This window comes from Coregonus clupeaformis, chromosome 11 (genome assembly GCF_020615455.1).
Source record: "Coregonus clupeaformis isolate EN_2021a chromosome 11, ASM2061545v1, whole genome shotgun sequence".
NCBI classification, from domain to species: Eukaryota; Metazoa; Chordata; class Actinopteri; order Salmoniformes; family Salmonidae; genus Coregonus; species Coregonus clupeaformis.
The window spans coordinates 22,354,307-22,367,145 of NC_059202.1; positions in this window are offsets into that span (position 1 = coordinate 22,354,307).

Genomic DNA, 12,839 nt, shown 5'->3' on the forward strand with positions numbered 1-12,839 from the left:
TTTAATGGAGTGGTCATTAAAGATCTCCATAGTTGATGACGAATGTAACATCAGGTAATAGTCTATCTATGACAACAGAACCCTACACTTATGATCCCTGACCAGGGCTCCAGACTGAGACCATTTAGTCGCATTCTGTTACTCTTTGACTTGGCTGTGCGAGTTACATTTTTTATTGATTTGGTCAAACAGTAATGTGCATTATCCTCATGAAAGTGTCTGCCTTTCCCTGTTTTTTAATTTAACCTTTATTTAACTAGGTAAGTCAGTTAAGAACAAATTCTTATTTACAATGACGGCCTACCAAAAGGCAAAAGGCCTCCTGCGGGGACGGGGGCTGGGATTAAAAAAATATATATAAATATAGGACCAAACACACTGTACCTGTTTTGTTGGGAGCTGATGCTGTGTCAAGCCAGCCACTCTCTCTCCTTTCCCAGGGAAAAAATGCTCTGGGACAAAAAAAGGTTTTCTAATTTATAACATTTTAAAATCAAATTGCAAAACACAGCTATCATGATGAAGAGGTTCTCAGCTTTCTGTAGGTATAATTGGCGTTTTTCAACTCAATGTTGTGCTCAATAGCAACAAAAGATCTGAGAATTCTGGAGCCCTATTTTAACAGTAAAATAACAACAATAGCCTAAACGTCAACCCAAAATGCACAACAATCACTGGATTAGGTGAGGGATGGGCAAGGTTATTCGAATATTCAAATATCCAAACAGACGTTAGTATCAGAATACTTGCGAGAGTATTAATATTTCAGGAAAAAAAATCATAGGTCTATTTTAACAATGAACAGACTGTCTCAATCTATGTGACATTGCTACACACAAGGATATACTATGACATTTGAAATTCATAGATGGTGGCACCAGCCCATGATTTGGTCCAAATGTATTCCTTGGCTATCCCTCTGGCTATCTTAGCTAGGTTTTTTACATCGATTTGATGCAGTAGACAGGCACTGCCAGACGTCAATGACATTAAAGATCAAAGGGGATAAATTATTCCTCATTATATTGCATATCCCAAGCGAGTGCAGTGGGCAAGCGATCTAGCACGATTTAGCTAGCACAGATTATCCACTCAAGCGGAGGTGAGCATTTTTTACAGCAGGTCGCTAATCCATCAAGAAACATTGTGACAAGCCATCCGAATCCAAAACAGACCTACTTCGCAAACCTGCCTGTACGTATGTTTGTTGGTTTGCAAACTTCCAGAGAGATAGACAAGCTTGGTCTCTTGCAAAGGGAAGCCACTGACAGACACACAAGCACTTGTCAAAAGCTCCAAAATAGGCTGAGGGGAATAATGAGAATCCGTGGCGCTAGTTGTCACGGCGCCACAATGTCTCCCTATCACAGGGCTGTCAAGCTAAAGCCTGTAACTCGGCAACGAGGCCCTTTGAACGTGACATAACCTCCTTCAACCTAATGTGAGACAGAAACCTTGCTGAGAAAGTCAGATTGAAGGGGGGAAATGAGACTGGGTAAGAAGTGTGACGACAAGACCAAATCTGCCGCTATAACACTTGCTCAAGGTTTGAAAGACTTTCCCTCCGGTTTCCCGCGGCAGGTGTCCGTAAACGGCTCATTTGTTCCTCAGATTGATTCTTTGCTACAACCGGAGAGCGATGGATCGGTCATGTGGGAGTGGATTCTGTGGGTTTCTCTCCAGCTTTGTCTTTCCAACGCCGCTGTCGGTTTATGTTTTGTTTCAAGTTTTTAATATCACATGTACAAGTTCAGTGAACTGCCTTTCTTGCTAACTCAAAACCCAACAATGCAATAATCAATAACAATGTATTACTAGAAAAAAATACACTAGAAATAAGAAGAAATATGAAGAACACAATAAGTATGTAAGCATATTATATACAGGGTCAGTTCCAATACCATATTTACAATGTGCAGTTATACTGGAGTGATGGAGGTAGATGTGTATATGGGTAAGGTGACTAGGCAACAGGATGTAAGATAAACAGAGTAGCAGCAACTTGTATGTGAGTGGGTGTGCGGGTGTGTAGAGTCAGTATAAATGTATGTGCATATTATGTGTGAGTGAGAAAATGATGGAGTGAGTGTGTGTGAGTGTCTAGGGCCCTGTGAGTTTGCATAGAGACAGTGCAAAAATAAAGATACAAGGTCAATAAAGATCCAAGGTTAACTCAGATAGTCCGTGTAGCTATTTTGTTAGCTATTTATCAGTCATATTGCTTGGGAATAGAAGCTGTTCAAGAGCCTGTTGGATCCAGACTACCTCTTGCCATGTGGAAGCAGAGAGAACAGTCCATGGCTTGGGTGATTGGAGTCTTTAACGATATTCCGGGCCTTCCTACCACACCGCCTCAACTAAATCTTATTATGAATAATGTGGAAATTGAGCAAGTTGAGGAGACTAAATTGCATGGAGTAACCCTGGATTGTAAACTGTCATGGTCAAAACATATTGATACAACAGTAGCTAGGATGGGGAGAAGTCTGTCTATAATAAAGCGCTGCTCTGCACTCTTAACAGCACTATCAACAAGGCAGGAAAATTGCAACTGGCTCAGAACAGGGCAGCACGGCTGGCCCTTGGATGTACACAGAGAGCTAACATTAAGCATGTCAATCTCTCCTGGCTCAAAGTGGAGGAGAGATTGACTTCATCACTACTTGTATTTGTGAGAGGTATTGACATGTTGAATGCACCAACCTGTCTGTTTGAACTACTGGCACACAGCTCAGACACCCATGCATACCCCACAAGACATGCCACCAGAGGTCTCTTTACAGTCCCCAAGTCAATAACAGACAATGGGGGGCGCACAGTACTACCTAGAGCCATGACTACATGGAACTCTATTCCACATCAAGTAACTCATGCCAGCAGTAAAATTAGATAAAAAAAACAGATTAAAATAACCCTTATGGAACAGTGGGGACTGTGAAGCAACACAAACATAGACACATGCATACACACACACGATAACATACGCACTATACACACATGTACACATGGATTTTGTGTTATAGATATGTGGTAGTAGAGTAGAGGCCTGAGGGCACACACTTAATATGTTGTGAAATCTATTATGAATGTATTGTAATGTTTTTCAAATGTATAACTGCCTTAATTTTGCTGGACCCCAGGAAGAGTAGCTGCTGCCTTGGCAGCAGCTAATGGGGCTCCATAATAAATACAAATACAAATACCTGATATAGATGTCCTGGATGGGAGGGAGCTCGGCCCCAGTGTTGTACTGGGCTGTCCACACCACCCACTGTGGCGCCATGCGATCGAGGGCGGTACTATTGCCATACCAGGCATTGATGCAGCCAGTCAAAATGATCTCAATGGTACAGCTGTAGAACCTTTTGAGGATTTGAAGGCCCATGCCAAACTTTTTCAACCTCCTGAGGGGGAAGAGGTGCTGTCGTGCCTTCTTCACGACTGTGGTGTTGGAGTCGTGCGTGGCCAAGCAGTCGTGGGTGAACAGGGAGTACAGGAGGGGACTAAGCACACACCCTTGTGGGGCCCCTGTGTTGAGGGTCAGTGTGGCGGAGGTGATGTTGCCTACCCTCACCACCTGGGGTCAGGAAGTCCAGGATCCAGTTGCAGAGGGAGGTGTTCAGACCCAGAGTCCTAAGTTTGGTGACGACCTTGGAGGGGACAATGGTGTTGAATGCTGAGCTGTAGTTAATGAACAGCATTCTCACATAGTTATTCCTCTTATCTAGGTGGGTGAGGGCAGTGTGGAGAGCAATTGAGATTGCGTCATCTATGGATCTGTTGGGGCGGTATGCAAATTGGAGTGGGTCTGGGATGGTGGAGTTAATATGTGCCATAACCAGCCTCTCAAAGCACCATGATTACAGAAGTGAGTGCTACAGAGCGGTAGTCATTGTGGCATGAAGCCTTAGAGTTCTTGAGGACAGGAATGATTGTGGTCATTTTAAAACATGTGAGGATTGCAGAGTGGGACAAGGAGAGGTTGAAAATTACTGTGAATGTGCCTGCTAGCTGTTCTTCGCATGCTCTGAGAACGCGCCTTGGAATACCATCGCACCCCGCGGCCTTGCGGGTATTGACCTGATTAAAGACCTTTCTCACTTTGGCCTCAGAGAGCGAGAAACTCCCTAATTCACTGGTTCAGCGACACCCCTTACACCAGGCACAATGTTGTTGTTGTCAAAACGTGGATAAAATGCTTTGAGTTCGTCTGGTAGAGAGGCATCATTGGGCAGATCACGGTTGGGTCTTCCTTTGTAATCTGTAATGGACTGTAGCCCCTGCCACATGCGGCGGGGGTCGGAGCCTGTGTAGTATGATTCCACCTTACTCCTATATTGTCCTTTTGCTTGTTTGATGACTCTGCGGAGGTCATAGCGGGGCTTCTTGTACTTATTCCTGTCCTCGGCGGTAGCCTCAGGGTTGTCTATGACAGCTCTGTATGCAGTAGCCCTGTTCTTTAGTTTAGCGCCAACCTTGGTGTTAATACAGGGCTTTTGATTGGGGAAGCAGTGAACCCTCACCGTGGGGACAACGTTGCCGATACATTTTCTAATGAAGCCGGTGACGGAGGTGGTTAGCTGTAGCATAACCTCTGATTCTGGTGACCATTTCTCAACAGAGCGAGTTACGGTTACTTCTTGTTTGAGTTTCTGCTTGTAAACAGGAAGTAGGAGTACGGAGTCATGGTCTGATTTGCCAAATGGCGGACGATGGAGGGCCTTGTATGCTTGCTTGCGGGTAGAATAACAGTGGTCTAGGACGTTATCGTTGGAGACGTGTTGATTGAAGTTGGGCATCACGTGTCTTAGTGACGAGGAATTAAAATTGCCGGCAACCAGAAAAGCAGCCTCTGGATGTAGGTTTTCTTGCTTGTTTATAGCCTTGTACGGTTCATTAACTGCCAGCTTGTTATGTTTCTTATCCTGAGGTGGAATGTATTTAACAGTCACGATAACAGCTGAAAACTCCCTCAGGAGGTAGACGGCTCGGCATCAGGTATTCCAAGATGGGTGAACAGTGGGTCGTCACTTCCACCACACTGGAGTTAGCACACCAGTTGGTGTTGATGTGGAGGCAACCCCCCCCCCGATTTCCCCAACTCCACTGTCCTGTCCGCCTGGTGAATGAAGAATTCATCGAGTTGGGTAGCCATTGGGGGTATCTTGTCCGAGAGCCATGTTTCAGAAAAGCAAAGAATATTGCAGTTTCGAGAGTCCCATTGGTAGCAAATCTGCGACCTGAGGTCATCCATCTTATCGAGTGACTGTACATTGGCCAGCAGAATGGAGGGAAGAGGTGGCCGGTTTTCCCTTCGCCTTAATCTCGCCAGGATCCCCCCCCCCCCTTGCCTCTCTAACACCGGCATTTCCTATTGGGTAGGCCAAAAATTGGGTCAGAATTACAGAGAGAGCCCAGGTGTCAGACAGGTGTGTGTGTGGATGAGTGTCGTCGAATCAAGCGCAGGCACCAGGATGACTTCAACCGTCCTTAGTAACGTAACCAAGCACGTACACAATAATATAACCAACCCAACCGGGGCGCGTAGAACAATTACGCACCAAACACAGTGCGCAAAAATAACGGCGCCAAGCGCACGTAGTGCGAACTCGGCACAAGCAAACAACGAGAGAAACTAGACACGATACAGAGGCAGTCTGACATAAACAATCACGCATAACACCTGCCCCAAACCAAGAAACTAAATAGGAGAACAATCAAGACACAAACAAGGGACAGGTGTTATGCACAGACAAAACCAAACGAAACAAGAAACATAGAACGGTGGCAGCTAGTACTCGGAGAGAGCACCGCCGAAGTCCGCCCGAACAAGGAAGAGGAGCAGCCTCGTCGAAATCGGTGACAGTACCCCCCCTTGAGCGGCGGCTCCAGCCGTGCCGACCCGGAGCTCGGGGACGACCCGACGACGCGCGGAGCAGGGCGCGCAGGATGACCCCGATGGAACTCGGTCAGTAGGGACTGGTCCAATATGTCCCTCCTGGGCACCCCAGCACCGCTCCTCCGGACCGTACCCCTCCCACTCCACGAGATATTGAAGACCCCCCATCCGGGCGTCTAGAATCCAGGATGGACCTCACGGTGGGACGCCGGAGCCCCTCGATGTCCAACGGGGGCGGAGGAGTCTCCTCAATCTCAAAGTCCTGGAGTGGACCAGCTACCACCGGCCTGAGGAGAGACACATGGAACGAGGGGTTAATATTCTTGTAGTCAATAGGTAATTCTAACCTATAACTCACCTCGTTCAATCTCCTCAGGACTTTAAAGGGGGCCCTACAAACCGCCGACCCAGCTTCCGGCAGGGCAGGCGGAGGGGCAGGTTTCTGGTTGAGAGCCAGACTCGATCTCCCGGTGCGTACACTGGCCCCTCACTGCGGTGTAGGTCGGCGCGTCGTCTTCTGTCGACGTATGGCACGCTGCAGATGGACGTGTGCAGCGTCCCACGTCTCCTCCGAGCGCCGCACCCACTCATCCACAGCGGGGGCCTCGATCTGGCTCGTGCCATGGGGCCAGAACCGGCTGGTACCCTAACACACACTGAAAAGGGGTTAGTTGGGTGGAGGAGTGGCGAAGAGAGTTCTGTGCCATCTCGGCCCAGGGCACATATCTCGCCCACTCCTCCGGCCGGTCCTGACAGTATGACCTCAGAAACCTACCCACATCCTGGTTGACACGTTCAACCTGCCCATTACTCTCCGGGTGATAACCGCGGTAAGGAACTTACCGAACCCCCAACCGTTCCATAAAAGCTCTCCACACTCTGGACGTGAACTGGGGGCCTCGGTCAGACACTATATCCTCGGGGTTACCCCGTAATGCCGGAAGACATGGGTGAACAGAGCCTCAGCGGTCTGTAGGGCAGTGGGTAGACCCGGCATGGGAAGGAGACGACAGGCCTTCGAGAACCTATCCACAACGACCAGGATGGTCGTATTCCCCTGTGAGGGTGGAAGGTCGGTAACAAAATCCACCGAGAGGTGGGACCAGGGTCGCTGTGGAATAGGCAGGGGTTGTAACTTACCCCTGGGCAAATGTCTGGGTGCCTTACACTGGGCACACAACGAACAGGAGGAGACATAAATCCTCACATCCCTAGCTAACGTTGGCCACCAGTACTTCGTTGCTAAGGCAGTGCACTGTCCGGGCGATACCCGGATGGCCAGAGGAGGGGGACGTATGAGCCCAACAAATGAGGCGATCGGCGTATCTCGAGCGGAACGTGACGTCCGCCCACCACAGGACACTGAGGAGGACTCGGGTCGGGTGCGTAACGCCCGCTCGATCTCACCATCAACCTCCCACACCACCGGAGCAACCAGACAAGACTCCGGTAGTATGGGCGTGACTCAACTGACCTCTCTCCCCTGCGTCATACCGCCGGGACAGAGCATCTGCCTTCCTCTGGGACCCAGGGATGTATGTGATCTTGAACACAAACCGGCCAGGAACATAGCCCAACGAGCCTGGCGGATTCAGTCTCCTAGCTGCCCGGATGTACTCCAGGTTACGATGGTCAGTTTGAATGAGGAAAGGGTGTTGAGCCCCCTCGAGCCAATGCCGCCAAACCTTTAGGGCCTGTACTACGGCTAACAGCTCCCTGTCTCCTACGTCATAATCTCCGCTCCGCCGGACTGAGCTTCTTTGAGTAGAACGCACAGGGGCGGAGTTTAGGTGGAGTGCCAGACCGCTGGGAAAGAACGCCCCTATCCCGGCCTCTGACGCGTCCACCTCTACTTGGAACGGTAAGGAGGGATCCGGATGCGCCAACCCGGCGCCGAGGTAAACAGGTCCTTCAGTCTCCCAAATGCCCTGTCCGCCTCAGCTGACCACCGCAAGCGCACCGGACCCCCTTTAACAGAGACGTGATGGGAGCTGCCACCTGTCCAAAAACCCCGGATAAACCTCCGGTGTAGTGATTCGCAAAACCCAAGAACCGTTGCACCTCCTTCACAGTGGTTGGGGTCTGCCAATTACGCACAGCCGAGACCCGGTCTACCTCCATCTTCACCCCTGACGCAGACAACTGGTAACCCAGAAAGGAGACCGACTTCTGAAAAAAACAGACATTTCTCTGCCTTGACATATAGGTCATGCTCCAACAGCCTCCTCAATACTCGGCGCACCAGGGCTACATGCTCAGCACGGGTAGGGCTATACACCAGAATGTCGTCGATGTACACAACCACTCCCTGTCCCTGCATGTCCCGGAAAATCTCATCAACGGAAGGATTGGAAGACTGAGGGAGCATTCATCAACCCATATGGCATGACTAGATACTCGTAGTGCCCAGAAGTCGTACAACGCTGTCTTCCATTCATCGCCCTTACGTATGCGCACCAAGTTGTATGCGCTCCTAAGATCCAATTTGTAAAGAACTGCGCACCGTGCAGTGACTCCGTCATAGTCGCAATCAGAGGAAGTGGATAGCTGTACTTCACTGTGATCTGATTGAGACCGCGAATGACCACACGGCCGCAGACCTCCATCCTTCTTCTTCACAAAAAAGAAACTTGAGGAAACGGGGTGAAACGGAGGACCGTATGTATCCCTGTCTAAGAGACTCAGAGATGTATGTCTCCATAGATCTTTTCTCCTCTTGAGACAAGGGATACACATGGCTCCGCGGGAGAGCTGCGCCTGACTGGAGATCTATCGCACAATCCCCCCGCTCATGAGGCGGCAGCTGAGCAGCCCTAGTCTTACTGAACGCCAGTGCCAAATCCTCATACTGGGGGAATCTGCAATGCTGGCATTAGATTCGGACTCTCCACCGAGGTCGCCCCTATGGAAACACCCAGACATCGCCCCTCACATTGAGCAGACCACCCTTTAAGAGCTTTCTCTCGCCACCCAATAATAGGGTCATGAGTTATCAACCAGGGAAGACCCAACACCACCGGATACGCAGGAGAGTCAATCAAATAAAGCTGAATTCTCTCCTCATGACCCTCCTGCGCCATCATCTGAAGTGGTGCTGTGACTTCCCTAATCAAACCAGACCCTAACGGACGGCTATCTAGGGCATGGACGGGGAAAGGCTTATCCACTGGGATGAGGGGAATCCCTAACTCTAAACAGAACTGGCGATCTATAAAATTCCCAGCTGCGCCTGAATCTACCAGCGCCTTATGCTGGGAACGAGGTGCAACCTGTGGGAAACAAACAGGCAAGGTTAGGTGCACGACAGAAAGCTCTGGGTGCAAGCAGGGCGCCTACTCACCTGGGGTGAGACCCCCAATGCCTGTCCTGCCATCTCCTCCTCTGGAGGACCCGCCCCAGCACCTAGCCGCAGTGTGCCCTCCACGACCACAGTTGGTGCAAGGGCCGGGTCCCCGTGGGCTCCTCCTCCTCCGTCTCGCTAGCGCCAGCACCCCCGAGCCCATAGGACTCGGCTCGGAGGCGTTGGAGAGTGGAATGGGGCGCGACCCTCCGGGACGCCCACGGGTGGCGAGCAGGGTATCCAGCCGGATGGCCATGTCGACCAGTTGGTCGAAAGTCAACGACGTGTCCCTGCACGCCAACTCTCGCTGGACGTCCTCTCGGAGGCTGCAGCGGAAATGGTCAGTCAGGGCCCGCTCATTCCACCCTGCATCAGCCGCTAGGGTCCGGAACTCTAATGCAAAGTCTCGGGCGCTCCTCATCCCCTGTCGGAGGTAGAACAGACGTTCCCCCGCCGCCTTCCCTTCTGGTGGATGGTCGAATACCGCCCGGAAGCGGCGGGAGAACTCCGCGTAGTTCGTCGTTGCGGCGTCCATTCTCCTCCACTCCGGCGTTGGCCCACTCCAACGCCTTGCCGGTGAGACAGGAGATGAGGGCTGAGACGCTCGTGTCCCGAGGGCGCCGGGTGGACGGTGGCGAGGGAGAGCTCCACCTGCAGCAGGAACCCTTGACACCCGGCGGTGGAGCCGTAGCGAGCCTCGGGAGCGAGAGCCGAATCCCACTGGGTTCCGAAGAGGACACTGGAGGGCTGACCGCTGGATCTGGGTCGGTGTGTGGAGGTTTGGGAACCCCGCTGGTCTCCCAACGGTGCAGCGTGGTCATCACCCTATCCAGAGCGTGGCAGACCTGGTTCATCCGGTCCTCCTGACCTCGAAGACGTTCCGCCAAATCAGCTGGTGGCGCGGTCGCTCCTGCTGATTCCATCTTGATGCGTGATTCTGTCAGACAGGTGTTGTGTGTGGATGAGTGTCGGAATCAAGCGCAGGCACCAGGATGACTTCAACCGTCTTTAGTAACGTAACCAAGCACGTACACAATAATATAACCAACCCAACCGGGTGGCGCAAAACAATTACGCACCAAACACAGTGCGCAAATAACAACGAAAAGCGCACGAGTGCGAACTCTCGGGCACAAGCCAACAACGAGAGAAACTAGACACGATACAGAGGCAGTCTGACATAAACAATCACGCATAACACCTGCCCCAAACCAAGAAACTAAATAGGAGAACAATCAAGACACAAACAAGGGACAGGTGTTATGCACAGACAAAACCAAACGAAACAAGAAACATAGAACGGTGGCAGCTAGTACTCCGGAGACGGACCGCCGAAGTCCGCCGCCGAACAAGGAAGAGGAGCAGCCTCCGCAAACCGTGACACCAGGGTAGATGAGTCAAAGTTGAAGCCGGAATTGGGGTACGTAACTGCTGATCTGATGTTCAAAAGTTCTTGTCGGCTGTAAGAAAAAATAGCGGATACATTTCGTGAAAATGAAGTAAAAACGAATGACAAAATAATCACAAAATAGCAAAGTTGTGTCGGAGCAAAACAGTGGCCATTCAGTACACCGCCAGCCTGCCCATATGGTATCCCGTTGAAAAGATTTACCACAGAAGCAAAACCCTGTCAGGGTAATTCCTTGACAAAGTTTGACAGTTCTTCCTCTACTTATCTAAATTAAGATAATCTGCCATCATGCTCATTTGCTCTGTTTGAAATTCTAAGCATGAGATGACAAAAGGCTCTTTGGCAAGGCTGGATTCGTCTTTAGCCGGCACACCGTCACTGATGCAGGGGTGTGTTCCCATCGGAATCAGGTTCATTTAGAGTTCTTTCCAAACTCATTACCAATTAACCAAAGTGCAAGAACTTGGAAATGTCTTTAATTAGAGTTAAAGGTCCATTGTTTTCGTAGGTAATACCTTGGCCCCTTGAAGAGAACAGGGACTTGACCCCACACACATTATTACAGGGCATTACTTTTGACTCCACATTATTCCAATGTTCCAAACTTTAGTTGAAATGAAAAAAGCTTCTTCACCACTTCAAGTGACTATTCAAATTCACTATTTATGAATTTAGTTACTAAAAATCACTCCAACGCATGCCTTTTTAGTTAAGGGGTGATGAATATGAGTGTTTAAGCCTGTAACGCTAGAATCCTTAATTGAAACAAAGCAGGTACCGTGCCTCTGTTTTAGTAATAAGCTAAGGGATGGGCCTGGAGAAATGTAACCACTCTCAAATTCATAGACAGAGCTATGGATGCAAGGACTGACCATCCATGAAAATAATAGTGTTAACCATGTTTTGAGACTATACAGTGTTTGTTTACACTTACATTGGAGTAAAACAAGCGTATATGTTGGGTTCTTATGGGTACAACAGCTGAACTAAGCTTATGAGACATTTATAAGTTATATTCTTCAAGAATCAATGGGTATGTATGATTAATTTATAAGTCCAAAAATGGATGTAGCAACTAAGATACCAGCTTTAAGAATCCTTTCCACACAAACAGAGAGTGAGAGTTGTGGTAGATCTTGATTTGGAGGTGGAGGAGGCTCATTCTATTTTCAGTAACTCTAGGATACAGTGCTGTTTTCTTGATTCTTGCTATGGTTACTGAGTCTGACGGTAGCACAGTATCTCTCTCCCTCTGGCTCTCTCTCCTCCCCGTCTGTTGAGTCCCAGTGCTGACAGTCTGAAAGCAGAGGCCCTGTGTTGTTAACACTGCTGAAGCTTGGACAGTTTAGAGAGGGCGTGACAGATCACAACGTTCATAGATGCCTTCTGCTTATCCCCCCATGACTGCGTTTTGTTTTGTTTCTCTGTGTACCTTAGATCCGTTCTCACTGCCTACAGAGGAAGCAATATGTGTGTGTGTGTGTGTATACAGTTACATCTCGCAATATTATTTTGGATTGATATTATAGCAATACTTTGACCCCAAGTATCAATTTGTAAAATAAGCCTGTAAAGCTAGAATCCTTAATTGAAACAATAACAAAGCAGGTACCGTGTCTCTGTTTTAGTAATAAGCTGAGGGATGGGCCTGGAGAAATGTAACCACTCTCAAATTCATAGACAGAGCTATGGATGCAAGGACTGACCATCCATGAAAATGATAGTGTTAACCATGTTTTGAGACTATACAGTGTTTGTTTACATTTACATTGTTTACAATCATTGGAGTGAGACAAGCTTATATTTTGGGTTCTGATGGAGTATGACAGTTGAACTAAGCTCATGAGACATTTAAAAAATGGTATTCTTCTAGAATCAATTGGTACATATAATTAAGTCCAAAAATATAAGTCCAAAAATTGATGTAGCAACAGCAGATTGCCCCTTTAAAGACAATTTAATCAGTGGTGAGTTCATGTGTTTTGTTTTATAGCCACTCTAAAAAGCCAAGTGTTCTGAGTAGTCGCCAGACAGAAACGTCTTCATTTAGGAGATCATAATAAGTGGTTTGTCATGTTGGTCATGACTGAGTTAAACTATGGATGAAATGTTTATGCAGATAAATGTTTTGTTCCATATGCATCATTCATTAAGAAACAGGGCCATCAGATAAAAGTGTGTCTAAGTAA